General features: G+C 42.7%; 1 pseudogene; it reads left to right on the top strand.

Annotated features, from left to right (window-relative positions):
- Positions 1 to 40: 40 nt before the first annotated feature.
- Positions 41 to 12,008, top strand: LOC110497817 (annotated as a pseudogene).
- The last annotated feature ends 2,034 nt before the right edge of the window (positions 12,009 to 14,042 follow it).

Here is a 14,042-nt window from a genome sequence, read left to right on the forward strand (position 1 = left end):
CTGGAACTCTTTACCTTGGTTCCCCCCTGTGATAGAAGACATGAGTTTTGTAGAGTATTCAGAGTTTATCAGAGTTTATCCAGGAGGGTGATGTTGCCATTATCTTCCTGGGTTATGACTGGTTATGCCAGTCACAATGGTCTCGTGATCTATGTGATGCACCCCACCCCTGAGCTGTGGACCCTCAACCTGCCCCTACACAATAGACATTGCCAACATTACCATGATGCTGGAGCTCAAGCCTGGCTCTGTCGTCTGTGAAACTGGTGAGAGGTCCCTGTAGGAGAGGGTCACAGAGAGAAGACCTGGAGGAGGAATGTGTCATAGACTAGTGGGAAACCAGGCACTCAACAACAAAAGGCTAAATGTGACACCAATGATTCTTGTAACAGAGGGGCCAGTTAGTGAAAGCTCTCACTCAAGAGCTGTGGCGGGGACAACATCACACTTGGCTTTTGATGACGCATGTCAAGTTGTCATGATTATCTACCTTTGAAGAAAGCCGTTGATGTCTGTTTTCACTGGGACACACCGTGTGGATTTTTACATCCCATTTCTTAGACTTCGAGTGCCCACAGGTATCAAATTCTACTTCAGCTTTCTCTCTTGACAAATTCAGTAAAGTGGTCAGTCATGAGAATGATCTGAACTAGACGTGAGATGGAACACCACAGTAGTACCATCTAGAAATTTCCCCCAGTAAGGAGTGTCCACCGGTTGAATTAATTTCAGAAGAAAAATGATTGTGTGTGGGTGTTTAATGGATGGCTGCTGCAGCCTTGGCCGCGTGTACGTGCCTGGCTAGGAGTGTCTGGAGGCAGACGGCTGCTCTAGCTGCAGTGCTTCATCATGCTTTACTGCTGTTCTGTTCCTTCCCAGTCGGGCAGGTTATTGATGGAACATCGGTAAACGTGTGTGCCGACTCAAAACGGGCCTATCGATGACCAAACTGTTTGCTCATCCCCCACTCGCCCTCCCTGGCATAATGGGGAGCCGCAACATGTCCTGCAGTGTTGCAATGAGCTTATCTGCCGATAAGCACTTATTAATATCAGGGTTGACTTATTTTGTCTTGAGTGACTTTGGGACTGAGCAATGTAAACAATGTAAACAGGCGATTATTAATAGGTGATTATCAGTTGGCTGTTCTGTTTGCACCATGTGTTGTAGGGATAATTCAGTCACTAGAGGAGTTCAGCAGGCTAGCACAAGCACAAGGTCTCCTGTTATGTTCTGCTGCTTCTCATGTTTAATTTCTTCCCTCTTTGCTGCCCGCTGACCAGGCTCCATCCTGCTGCCAGGATTACATGCTGACTAGACTGGGAGCGCTGTCGAAAAGCATTACACATTCATGGCAATTTAGCTAGCTAACTCATTTGTCCTGGCATATAAAAATAAAGTAACTCTTGAATGATTAGGTGTCCTAAAACTTTTGACCGGTAGTGTGTGTGATTATTTGATACTTACATATTCCACTGTAAAAAAAAAAAAAAGTAATGTGCACTCCATGCTTAGGCCTTCACGTGTACCCTGAGGGAATGTTCCTGCTTGATATTACCATGGAAGGTGACTGGATGTTTTGCATACTTGCGATTTGAAGCTATCCCCATAGTGCTTAAGGATTGTCATAGTAGAACATCACACACACTGGAGCAGAGTTGTGAATGAAATTGGGGAGTAAACTACAAAGCCTGGGAAATGGCTTACCATGCAGTAACACTACCCACACATAGCATCAGATTACATGCAGTAAGTAGTTACCAGGCACTTGTCTATGCCCCTGGCTCTGACGTCAGTCATCCGGTCGGTCAAACGATGTGGCGTTTAGCAAGTCAATGTGCCGCTGTGGGGTAAACATTGCACCCATTGTTGCCATGAGAACAAAAGCAGCAGTGATGCAATGGGAGGAGAAAGGGTCACTGTAGCCCATCACCATGTCCCCCTGCACTAACCACGTGTCACAAGATTGCTTCAGACGCAATCAGACAACAGCAAGTATTGTTGTGGTCATATAGTATGATGTACAGTCCAATATTTGATTACTATTTTGATGGTTGCACAACTACACAAACTCTCTGTACATCAGACACGTTTATGGAATATGACATGAAAATGGTATTGATCTGTTTTTGACATTTCTCGTTGTGAAAACGCCAGCCATCTATGACACTACCACTGCCACTCGTCGCATACCCTTTCTTAACCCATTCCCTGTTTGTTTTGTTGTGGTTGTAGGTAAGGGCACCAGGTCTCTGTCCCACGCCATCCTCCGCCCACAGGCCACCTGCACACTGGAGTTCCCTAAGCAGCATGCTGAGAAGGTGGCGGAGGAGTTCAGGGAGCACTGCGTAGGCTACCGTCCGTAACCAGGACATCTGCAAGGAGGGTGATATCCCTTCTCCCTGGGAGGCCGTCCAACATGCCAAGATTGCCATGAGGCGGCAGGGTAAGACACGAGGTTGTGTGTGGAGAAAGCCAAAAACTTGGTCCCAATAACATGACTTTGGCCTGTCCACTCTGAAATCCCAGCAAGTCTTTGTTCCCTGGCAGTGCAGTGCACTCTTCCATATTGGATTTTGATCTGGGTCAGCAGAGTGCTTATTAAATGGGTCCTTGGCTCGCATGTGTTCCTCCCTGTTTGTTTCTTCCATGTCACACGGACTCAGAATAAAGTGACCTGATTAAAGTGCATGCAGTGTTCTCTGTGCAGACCAGGGCCCATGGTGCATTGGGGGCAAGCCTGGGCAAGTTGGTGGCTTAGTTGGGTGGTCAGTCTCTGCGAGCATGTGTGTTTGTGGGACATGGATAGAATACATCAGGGCTATTATTCACATAACCCTAGCTTATTACAGTTACTTACTTTGGATCACTGGTTAATGAACTGCTTTGTAAAAGATTGAGTTGATTTTTATAATCCCGAGGCCCATGAACTGATCATCTTATTAAACGGAAGCCTCCATAAGAAATGGAATGTGGCACATGGACTAGCAACAATGCAAAGACTCCAGCACCCTTTCCTACATTTTCTCCTGCAGTAGATGTTTCACTCCTCCCTTTTATGGTTTCACTTCTGCATATTCCTCTTTAGCTATCCGACTCCCCCTTACACACACAGCCAGATATCTGGATATAGAATTAGTCCCATGACCATACAGGGTTATGTGCTGTAGGGAGAGGTTGCATGAGTCTCCTTTAGGCAAGGCACAATTTATTTCCCTCTGTTCCAGTCTTAGAGACTTGAGTCTGGCCGGTAGCCTGGTGGGTAGGAGCATTAGGCCTGTAACCAAAAGGTTGCTGGATCGAATCCCTGAGCTGACAAGGTAAAAATATGTCGTTCTGCCTGTTCCCCGGGCGCCGTTGATGTCGATTTAAGGCAGCCCCCCGCACCTCTTTCATTCAAAAGGGTTGGGTTAAATGTGGAAGACACATTTCAGTTGAATGCATTCAGTTGTATAACTGACTAGGTATCCCCCTTTCCCCATCTCGCTCTCATTCACTCTAGAAGACTGAACACTATGGAGGTGTGTGCTTCAGCCGAGGGTGTCCAGCAGTTGACCAGTCAATTATACTGCCCCTGTGAGCTTCACATGCTCCTGCACAGAGCTTGTATAACCACTAATAATAAAAGTGTGTTTTCCTTTCCCCTGCTTTAAATTTGGTCATGCTATCTGAGAACCAGGGTAAGGGGCAGAATGTGAAGAATTTCTTTTTTTCTCTCACTGTAATTCTTTTTAAAAAATTGGCCAGTGGCCTGCCCCTTTTCATTTAGAGAAGCTGTGCTCCGAAGACCCTGTATCCTGGCACAGACTCCCCCCCCCCCCCCCCCCCTCCCCTTCTTCCAGGAGACATGGGGCCAATGGGGGATGTCTTTAGAGCTGTCTAGCAGGAGAAAGGCGGCTCTTATTTGTCAATGGAACGTCTGCTATCTAAGAGATCCCACATTTCCAAGATTAGACAATTTTTTTTGTGAGTGCTTGTCTAATATATTACTTCTACTTTGGGGTGTGTGTGTTTGGCACTTAATAGTAAATGTCTGCTTGTTTTATTTGTAAGGCTAAAAAGCCACCTCACTGTTCCTACACTGTTAAATCTAAAAATCAAGTCTTCTCACAGTGACACCTAGGCTTCTGTAATAGGCGCGTGATTTAGGCTGCATGCTTTACTCAGTCTCTCCAGGTTAATGAAGATATCTTGGCAAGCTGCTCTCATCCCCTGCTGTGGGGCTTGTATTTAGAGGGAAATCCTTTGCAGTTTGCACACATTCTTGGATGTAAGTTAATGATGTGTGTAGGCTTTCTCTGGATGCATTATCGCAGTGGAAACGCATGCATAGTCTTGTGCGTTTTGATTCTACTCATGTATTCGTACACACGTTCTGCCTCTCGTACACACGTTCTGCCTCGGCTCTTTCAGTTCTGTGAAGTTCAACACTGGTCCTGTCACTGCTTCCTTGTCACCATAGAAACACACACACACACACACACACACACACTCTTCTCCCTGGAGCCTGAGTGTTGCACGTCCAGGTTTTGGCCAGAGGAGGAGGTGATCCTGGGTTAAGTGGATCTGCTGTGATCCTGGTAAACTAAACTCATGAGCAGTGGTGGAAAAAGTACCCAACTGTCATACTTGAGTAAAAGTGGAGGGATGACCAGGTGTGTGAATTTGACTTTTTTTTTTCCCCTGTCCTGCTAAGCATTCAAATTGTAACGAGTACTTTTGGGTGTCAATGAAAATGTAGAGCAAAAAGTACAATATTTTGTTAAGGAAAGTAGTGAAGTTAAAGTAGTCAAAAATATACATTTTAAAGTACATATTACCCCCAAAACTATGTTTAGTTTACTTAAGTACTTTACACCACTGCTCATGAGTGGCAGACCTGTCCCTCTCTCTCCCACTGCGTTTGTTCTGCTCCAACCCCTTTCACTCCATCTGTCCCTACACAACCCTCTTAACCTGATTTAGACCTGGCCACACAACACACACAATGTCCCTACTTGAAGATGAGACAATTGGCCCAACCGTGTTTGTTACTGACCTCTCTCTGCCTCTGTCAGTATGCACGGCTGCCTGGCCCGTGATATATTTTGACTAGTTGTCAAATACCTTGAACAGTAGCTTTCACACACTCCCTGGATCAGTGTTGTTGACAGCCTGATCACCACTAGCGCCACCTCTTCTGCTTCTCTCAATCAATGATGGTTGCTGTTAATGTGAGTGTAGCGAAATGCTTGTGTTTCTAGTTCCGTCCGTGCAGTAATATCTAACAATTTCACAACTACCTTATACACACAAGTGTAAAGGAATTAATATGTACATATAAATATATGGATAAGCGATGGCCGAATGGCATAGGCAAGATGCAGTAGACGGTATATTTATAGTATATACAGTCGTGGCCAAAAGTTTTGAGAATGACACAAATATTAATTTTCAGTCTGCTGCCTCAGTTTGTATGATGGCAATTTGCATTTACTCCAGAATGTTATGAAGAGTGATCAGATGAATTGCAATTAATTGCAAAGTTCCTCTTTGCCATTCAAATCAACTGAATCCACACAAAAAACATTTCCACTGCGTTTCAGCCCTGCCACAAAAGGACCAGCTGACATATCAGTGATATCAATATCAATATCCTTGCCTGTGAAGTCCTTTTTGTGCAAAGCAATTATGACGGCATGTGTTTCCTTCCAGGTAACCATGGTTGACAGAGGAATAATAATGATTCCAAGCACAACCCTCCTTTTGAAGCTTCCAGTCTTATTTGAACTCAATCAACATGACAGAGTGATCTCCTGCCTTCTCCTCGTCAACACTCACACCTGTGTTAACGAGGAGAAGGCAGGAGATCACTCTGTCACTTGATATTTGTGTCATTCTCAAAACTTTTGGCCACGACTGTACATATGAGATGAGTAATGTAGGGTATGTAAACATTATATAAAGTGGCATTGTTTAAAATGACTAATGATACATTTATTACATCCAATTTTTTATTATAAAAGTGGCTAGAGATTTGAGTCGGTGAGTGGCTGCTGCCAACATAATGTTAGTGACTTACCAACTTACCAACATTACGACCAGGAATAAGGGATCGGATCCCAGTAGGCGACCCACAACAATGGCGCTGCAGAAGGAGTGGTCTTCTGGTCATGCTCCGTAGACGGGCACATCGCTCACGAGTATACTACTTGCCAATGTCCAGTCTCTGGACAACAAGGTAGATGAAATTCGAGCCAGGTTTGCCTTCCAGAGAGACATTAGATTGTAACAGTGTCCGTTTCACGGAAAACATATCACGAGTGAGCCATGTATCAGAGTCAGTACAGCCACCAGGTTTCTTCACGCATCGCGCCGATAGACACAAACATCTCTCTGGTAAGAAGGGCGGGGGTGTATGCCTTATGATTAACGAGACGTCGTGGGATCATAACATACAGGAACTCAAGTCCTTTTGTTCCCCTGACATAGAATTCCTTACAATCAAATGCCAACCGCATTATCTACCAAGAGAATTCTCTTCGACTATAATCACAGCCGTGTATACCCCCCCCCCCCCCCCCCCCCCACGCAGACACCTTGTCGGCCCTGAAAGAACTTCATTGGACTCTATGTAAACTGGAAACCACATATCCTGAGGCTGCATTTATTGTAGCTGGGGATTTTAACAAGGCTAATCTGAAAACAAGGCTCCCTAAATTTTATCAGCATATCGAATGCACGACCCGGGCTGGCAAAATTCTGGATCATTGCTACTCTAACTTCCGTTACGCATACAAAGCTCGCCCTCCTTTCGGCAAATCTGACCACTCCATTTCGTTGCTCCCAGCCTATAGACAGAAACTAAAACCGGAAACGCCTGTGCTCATGGCAAGACGAACGGAAACATGACCAAATACAAACAGTGTAGCTATTCCCTCCACAAGGCTATCAATCTAGCTAAGCGTCAGTGTAGAGACAAAGTAGAGTCGCAATTCAACGACTCTGACTCGAGCCGTATGTGGCAGGGTCTACAGTCAATCACGGATTACAAAAAGAAAACCAGCCTCGTCGCGGACACCCATGTCTTGCTCCCAGACAAACTAAACAACTTCTTTGCTCGCTTTGAGCACAATAGGGTGCCACTGACACGGCCCGCTACCAAAAACTGCGGGCTCTCCTTCATCGCAGCCAACGGAAGCAAAACATTTAAACGTGTTAAACCTCGCAAGGCTGCCAGCCCAAACGGCATCCCTACCCGCGTCATCAGAGAATGCGCAGACTGCTGGCTGCTGTTTACGGACCTATTCAATCAATCCCTATCCCAGTCTGCTGTTCCCACATGCTTCAAGCGGGCCACCATTGTTCCTGTTCCCAAGAAAGCTAAGGTAACTGAGCTAAATGACTATTGCCCCGTAGCACTCACTTCCGTCATCATGAAGTGCTTTGAGAGACGAGTCAAGAATCATATCACATCCACCCTACCTGACACCCTAGACCCAGTCCAATTTGCTTACCACCCCAATAGGTCCACAGACAGCGCTTTCACACTGCCCTGACCCATCAGGACAAGAGGAATATCTATGTATGAATGCTGTTCATCAATTACAGCTCAGCATTTAACGCTTCTTGTATTAAAATCAATACACAAGTATATATTTTTAAACCTGCATATTTAGTTAATATTGCCTGGTAACATGAATTTATTTTAACTAGGAAAATTGTGTCTCTTCTCTTGCAATAGAGTCAGGGTATATGCAGCAGTTTGGGCCGCCTGGCTCATTGCGAACTGTGTGAAGACTATTTCTTAAACAAAGACAGCCAACTTCCCCTAACGGGGGATGATTTAACAAAAGCACATTTCCGAAAAAAGCACAATCGTTGCACGACTGTAAACATCAATGCCTTAAAATCAATACACAGAATTGTTTTAAACCTGCGTATTTAGCTAAAAGAAATTCAGGTTAGCAGGTAATATTAACCAGGTGAAATTGTCACTTCTCTTGCATTCATTGCACGCAGAGTCAGGGTATATGCAACAGTTTGGGCAGCCTGGCTCGTTGCAAATTAATTTGCCAGAATTTTACGTAATTATGACATAACATTGAAGGTTGTGCAATGTAACAGGAATATTTAGACTTATGGGTGCCACCCGTTAGATAAAATACGGAACTGTTCCGTATTTCACTGAAAGAATAAAAGTCTTGTTTTCGAGATGATAGTTTCCGGATTCGACCATATTAATGACCTAAGGCTCGTATTTCTGTGTGTTTATAATTAAGTCTATGATTTGATAGAGCAGTCTGACTGAGTGATGGTATGCACCAGCAGGCTCGTAAGCATTCATTCAAACAGCACTTTAGTGCTTTTTGCAAGCAGCTCTTTACAATGCTTCAAGCATTGCGCTGTTTATGACTTCAAGCCTATCAACTCCTGAGATTAGGTTGGTGTAAACGATGTAAAATGGCTAGCTAGTTAGCGGGGTGTGCGCTAATAGCGTTTCAAAAGTCACTCGCTCTGAGACTTGGAGTAGTTGTTCCCCTTGCTCTGCATGGGTAACGCTGCTTCGAAGGTGGCTGTTGTCGATGTGTTCCTGGTTCGAGCCCAGGCAGGAGCGAGGAGAGGGACGGAAGCTATACTGTTACACTGGCAATGCTAAAGTGCCTATAAGAACATCCAATAGTCAAAGGTATATGAAATACAAATCGTATAGAGAGAAATAGTCCTATATTTCCTATAATAACTACAACCTAAAACTTGTTACCTGGGAATATTGAAGACTCATGTTAAAAGGAACCACCAGCTTTTATATGTTCTCATGTTCTGAGCAAAGAACTGAAACGTTAGCTTTTTTACATGGCACATATTGCACTTTTACTTTCTTCTCCAACACTTTGTTTTTGCTCCCCATGTATTGAGCAGGTGCAGAAGACGTGTGAGGCGCTGGCTGATGATGGTTTCGAGGCAATCAGCACTCTGGAGGTTCTGCTGAAGGTGCATGACGTGCGCACCGTCATGCTCCCCCTACCAGACTTTGGTACTGACCGGCCCCTGGAGATCCCCCACCGACACCCGGGGACCTCTGTTCTCTAAGACAACTATGCCCCCCAGGGAGATGGCAGGGCACACAGGCTACTTCACCTTTGCGACCAAACCCTGGGTGTAGAGGACTGACTGCTGGAGGTTGTAGATACTGTTGGTCTAGGAGGCTATGTCAGGGAAACTCCAACATCTAAATACATGGCTGGTGACTTGGGTCCTAACTTGACCTGGGTGGAAAACCTCTGCTCCACAGACTGATTTACTGTATTTCCCTTCCTCTCCCCTGCTCAGCTAAAACTCTACATTTCACAGTCGACATCCTCTTCGGGAGAGACGTGATTGAGAAATTGCTGCTGTTTTAGTCTTCTGTGGCCTTTGATGAATGTGTGCATACACACGTACCCACACATACTCAAACACTCTCACGGAGGGAAGAGAAAGCTAAATGGGATTTTATCAATAGGCAGCTGATTGCTGAGGGTCTCTACTAAAATATACAAATGCAAAAAGAAACAATCAAAATTATTAAAAAATATATACAATATTCACACTACTTTTCCTAGGCTTATGTCTGCTTGTAATCGTACTAAGGCTGTGGAGAGCTGTCTGAGATATGCTCTTAGTCTGTCATGTACAATCACTCTTATCATGCCACCGATATCTTCTTGCATCATTCAGGATTGAAATAATACTACCTTATTTCCAATTGATGGTTACAATCTCCCATTACTACCCAGTTTGTTTCTAAACATACTTGTTTTGCACTTTGTGTTTGGGAGATGGTGTTTTGTCTCAGCCTCATTACAGCATCACCCTCTGCAGAATAAGCACCGTACTATCCTTCCTACTGCCTTGCTTGTACTGTGATATGTTTTCTTTAACTTATGGTGTGCTATTATCTTCATTACTGGACAGAGCTGTGGCTCCAGACCAAAACAGGCAGAGGAATGGCAGCCGTTCAGGCTGGGAGGAGGAGGTGCAGATGTGCTCTACTTCCCTCTTCCTCTGTGTGAGGGACTGTAAACAATTTTACTGTAGAAGAAACAGACCATTACACAAAGGAACACAACCTCTGCCCAATGATTTTGTACATTGTCTGTACTCCTCACACATGACCAATGAGTTTGTGTACAGGTCTGCTAATTAAAAAAAAAATATCAGTGGGAGAACCTAGGGTTTAACACTTTTTATTGATTATTTTCCCCTAACCCTACCACCCCTATTCAAATTGGAGTAAACTATTTCCAGCTTAGACATAACTAATGTAAAATATATTTGGTATGTATATCTTTTGTTTTTAGTCCCATCCTTCAACTACCCTCAACCCCAATGTGTCTCTGAAGACCATGCAGTTTTGATTTGTATTTGCCATGTGTTTCAGCTGTGATGTTTCACAAAACTTCTGAACCTTTCTGTTCTCATAGTTTCTACAGATTTAAATTGAAGATGACCATTTTTGCAAAGAGTATTATTGATCGATTGACTAGGACTTTTCAAATCACTCAGCAGTGCTATTTGCAGAGTTGACTCTAGGTAAATGTTTCAATTCTTCAGCCATTCCAGAACCTGTAACTAAAAACAACCTATATATGGACAGTACCAAAACAAATGATCAAATGATTCTCTCTTTGCAGCAACATCTGCAGAGCTGGGACAGTTTTGAAGCAAGTGTCATTGTGTATCAGTTCATAAACCATGTGCCATGGAATCGGTACATCAAATCTCTTCACAACTATTTTGCAAGCTGTATGGCACAGCTGTATATGTTTTGGTCCTTAAATGAAACTCATACTACTTAATTTATCACAATTCTCTTGAACCAATTTAGGTCTTTAATGCAGGGCTGACAGACAAGTTCCTTACTTTCTGCCCCTTCCTCTTGCCTCTTCCATTTTTGCGGTATTGCTCCAATTAATTGGTTGTAGTTTTGTATAGAGCAGACATTTCCATATATTTCCAGTCGTATTTATATGATTTTCAAAGTTATATATATTAAATGTTTTAAATATTTTATATCAATTAGTATATTTGAGTTTAACCATAATATTTGTAGGCTTTAGTGAGGTCTAATGCTTTAATATTTAAGCATTTCTGCCCTTCAAATTCATATTATATAAATCAATGTTTTTATTTTGTCTGGCTTGCATTTCCAAATAAAATGGTATGAATAACAAGTTGTTAGGTGTAGGCAGGGTCATAAGCAAATGTGTAAACTGGGATATAGCTAAAGAATTAATCAGGCAGATATATATATTTTTTCATAAATAGACAGGTATTTTCCTTTCCATGGTAGCAAGGTCTTATTTTTGGTAACGTTCTCTTAACATGTATTGCAGTGATATCATTTCTTTAGGTATATTAATATGGATTATGTCCACTGTCAGACCATTTTATAGGTACATTTCACAGTAATGTAATAGTTTTATTTTTGAGTGAACAATACAATAAATTCCAGTCGTACTTTATCATAAGCCTTTTCAAAGTTAGCTATGAGTACCTTATCTCCAAAACTGATTTGAATGAATAATATCGACCGTACCTTTTTTAATTATTTGCAATATGCATTTTGCGTCACACTTCAGTGTTGTAAGGGAACTCAAATGTTTATTTTACCTTTATTTAACTAGGCAAGTCAGTTAAGAACAAATTCTTATTTACAGTGACGGCCTACCCAGGCCAAACCCTAACGACACTGGGCCAATTGTGCGTCGTCATATGGAACTCCCAATTACAGCCAGTTGTGTTCCAGCCTGGAATCAATCCAGGGTCTTTAGTGACGACCCTAGCGCCGAGATGCAGTGCCTTAGACAGCTGTGCAACTCGGGAGCCCAATGGACTGGACCTCCAGTGGACTGGATCTTTATACACTGCTCAAAAAAATAAAGGGAACACTTAAACAACACAATGTAACTCCAAGTCAGTCACATCACCTCATCAGGAGCATGCCGAGGCGTTGTAGGGAGTTCATACAGGCACGTGGAGGCCACACACACTACTGAGCCTCATTTTGACTTGTTTTAAGGACGTTACATCAAAGTTGGATCAGCCTGTAGTGTGGTTTTCCACTTTAATTTTGAGTGTGACTCCAAATCCAGATCTCCATGGGTTGATAAATTTGATTTCCATTGATCATTTTTGTGTGATTTTGTTGTCAGCACATTCAACTATGTAAAGAAAGTATTTAATAAGAATATTTCATTCATTCAGATCTAGGATGTGTTATTTTAGTGTTCCCTTTATTTTTTTGAGCAGTGTATTTACTTGTTTCAGTATTGGTGAAATCAGAGCTTTTTGTTGAGTATCTGATCAACCATTTTCATAGGAGTGGTTAAAACATGCTAGTAGCGGTCCTCTGGGTACATCAGAAAACGTTTGATATACACTACCGTTCAAAAGTTTGGCGTCACTTAAATGTTTTTGAAAGAGAATTTTAAAAAATTGTCCATTTAAAATAACATCAAATTGATCAGAAATACAGTGTAGACACTGTTAATGTTGTAAATGACTATTGTAGCTGGAAACAGAATATTTTATTTTTATGGAATATCTACAAAGGTGTACAGAGTCCAATTATCACCAACCAACACTCCTGTGTTCCAGTGGCCCATTGTGTTAGCTAATCCAAGTTTGATCATTAGAAAACCCTTTTGCAATTATGTTAGCACAGCTGAAAACTGTTGATCTGATTAAAGAAGCAATCAAACTGGCCTTCTTTAGACTAGTTGAGTATCTGGAGCATCAGCATTTGTGGGTTTGATTACAGGCTCTAAATGGCCAGAAATAAAGACCTTTCTTCTGAAACTCATCAGTCTTTTCTTGTTCTGAGAAGGCTATTCCATGCGAGAAATTGCCAAGAAACTGAAGATCTCGTACAACGCTGTGTACTACTCCCTTCACATAACAGCGCAAACTGGCTCTAACCAGAATGAGACACATTTTTTTTTATTTCACCTTTATTTAGCCAGGTAGGCAAGTTGAGAACAAGTTCTCATTTACAACTGTGACATGGCCAAGAATAAAGCAAAGCATTTCAACACACAACAACACAGAGTTACACATGGAATAAACAAAACATACAGTCAATAATACAGAACAGTCCAGAGTAGTGATGCTGGGCGGGCGGGCAGGTGTGGGCAGCGATCGGTTGAAGAGCATGCATTTAGTTTTACTTGCATTTAAGAGCAGTTGGAGGCCACGGAAGGAGAGTTGTATGGCATTGAAGCTGGTCTGGAGGTTAGTTAACACAGTGTCCAACGAAGGGCCAGAAGTATACACAATGGTGTTGTCTAGAGAGGTGGATCAGAGACTCACCAGCAGCAAGAGTGACATCATTGATGTATACAGAGAAGAGAGTCGGCCTGAGAATTGAACCCTATCAAATCAAATTTTATTTGTCACATACACATGGTTAGCAGATGTTAATGCAAGTGTAGCGAAATTCTTGTGCTTCTAGTTCTGACAATGCAGTAATATCCAACGAGTAATCTATCCTAACAATTTCACAACAATTACCGTATACACACAAGTGTAAAGGAATGAATAAGAATATGTACATTAAAAAATATATGAATGAGTGATGGTATAGAACGGCATAGGCAAGATGCAGTGGATGGTATAGAGTACAGTATATACATATGAGATGAGTAATGTAGGGTATGTAAACATTATATGAAGTGGCATTGTTTAACGTGGCTAGTGATACATTTATTACATTTTTTTTTTTTTTCCAGTGGCTGGAGTTGAGTCAGTATGTTGGCAGCAGCCACTCAATGTTAGTGATGGCTGTTTAATAGTCTGATGGCCTTGAGATAGAAGCTGTTTTTCATTCTCTCTGTACTAGCTTTGATGCACCTGTACTGACCTCGCCTTCTGGATGATAGCGGGGTGAACAGGCAGTGGCTCGGATGGTTGTTGTCTTTGATGATCTTTTTAGCCTTCCTGTGACATCGGGTGGTGTAGTTGTCCTGGAGGGCAGGTAGTTCTCCCCCGGTGATGCCTTGTGCAGACCTCACTACCCTCTG

This window comes from Oncorhynchus mykiss, chromosome 19 (assembly GCF_013265735.2).
Source record: "Oncorhynchus mykiss isolate Arlee chromosome 19, USDA_OmykA_1.1, whole genome shotgun sequence".
In the NCBI taxonomy this organism is placed as follows: domain Eukaryota; kingdom Metazoa; phylum Chordata; class Actinopteri; order Salmoniformes; family Salmonidae; genus Oncorhynchus; species Oncorhynchus mykiss.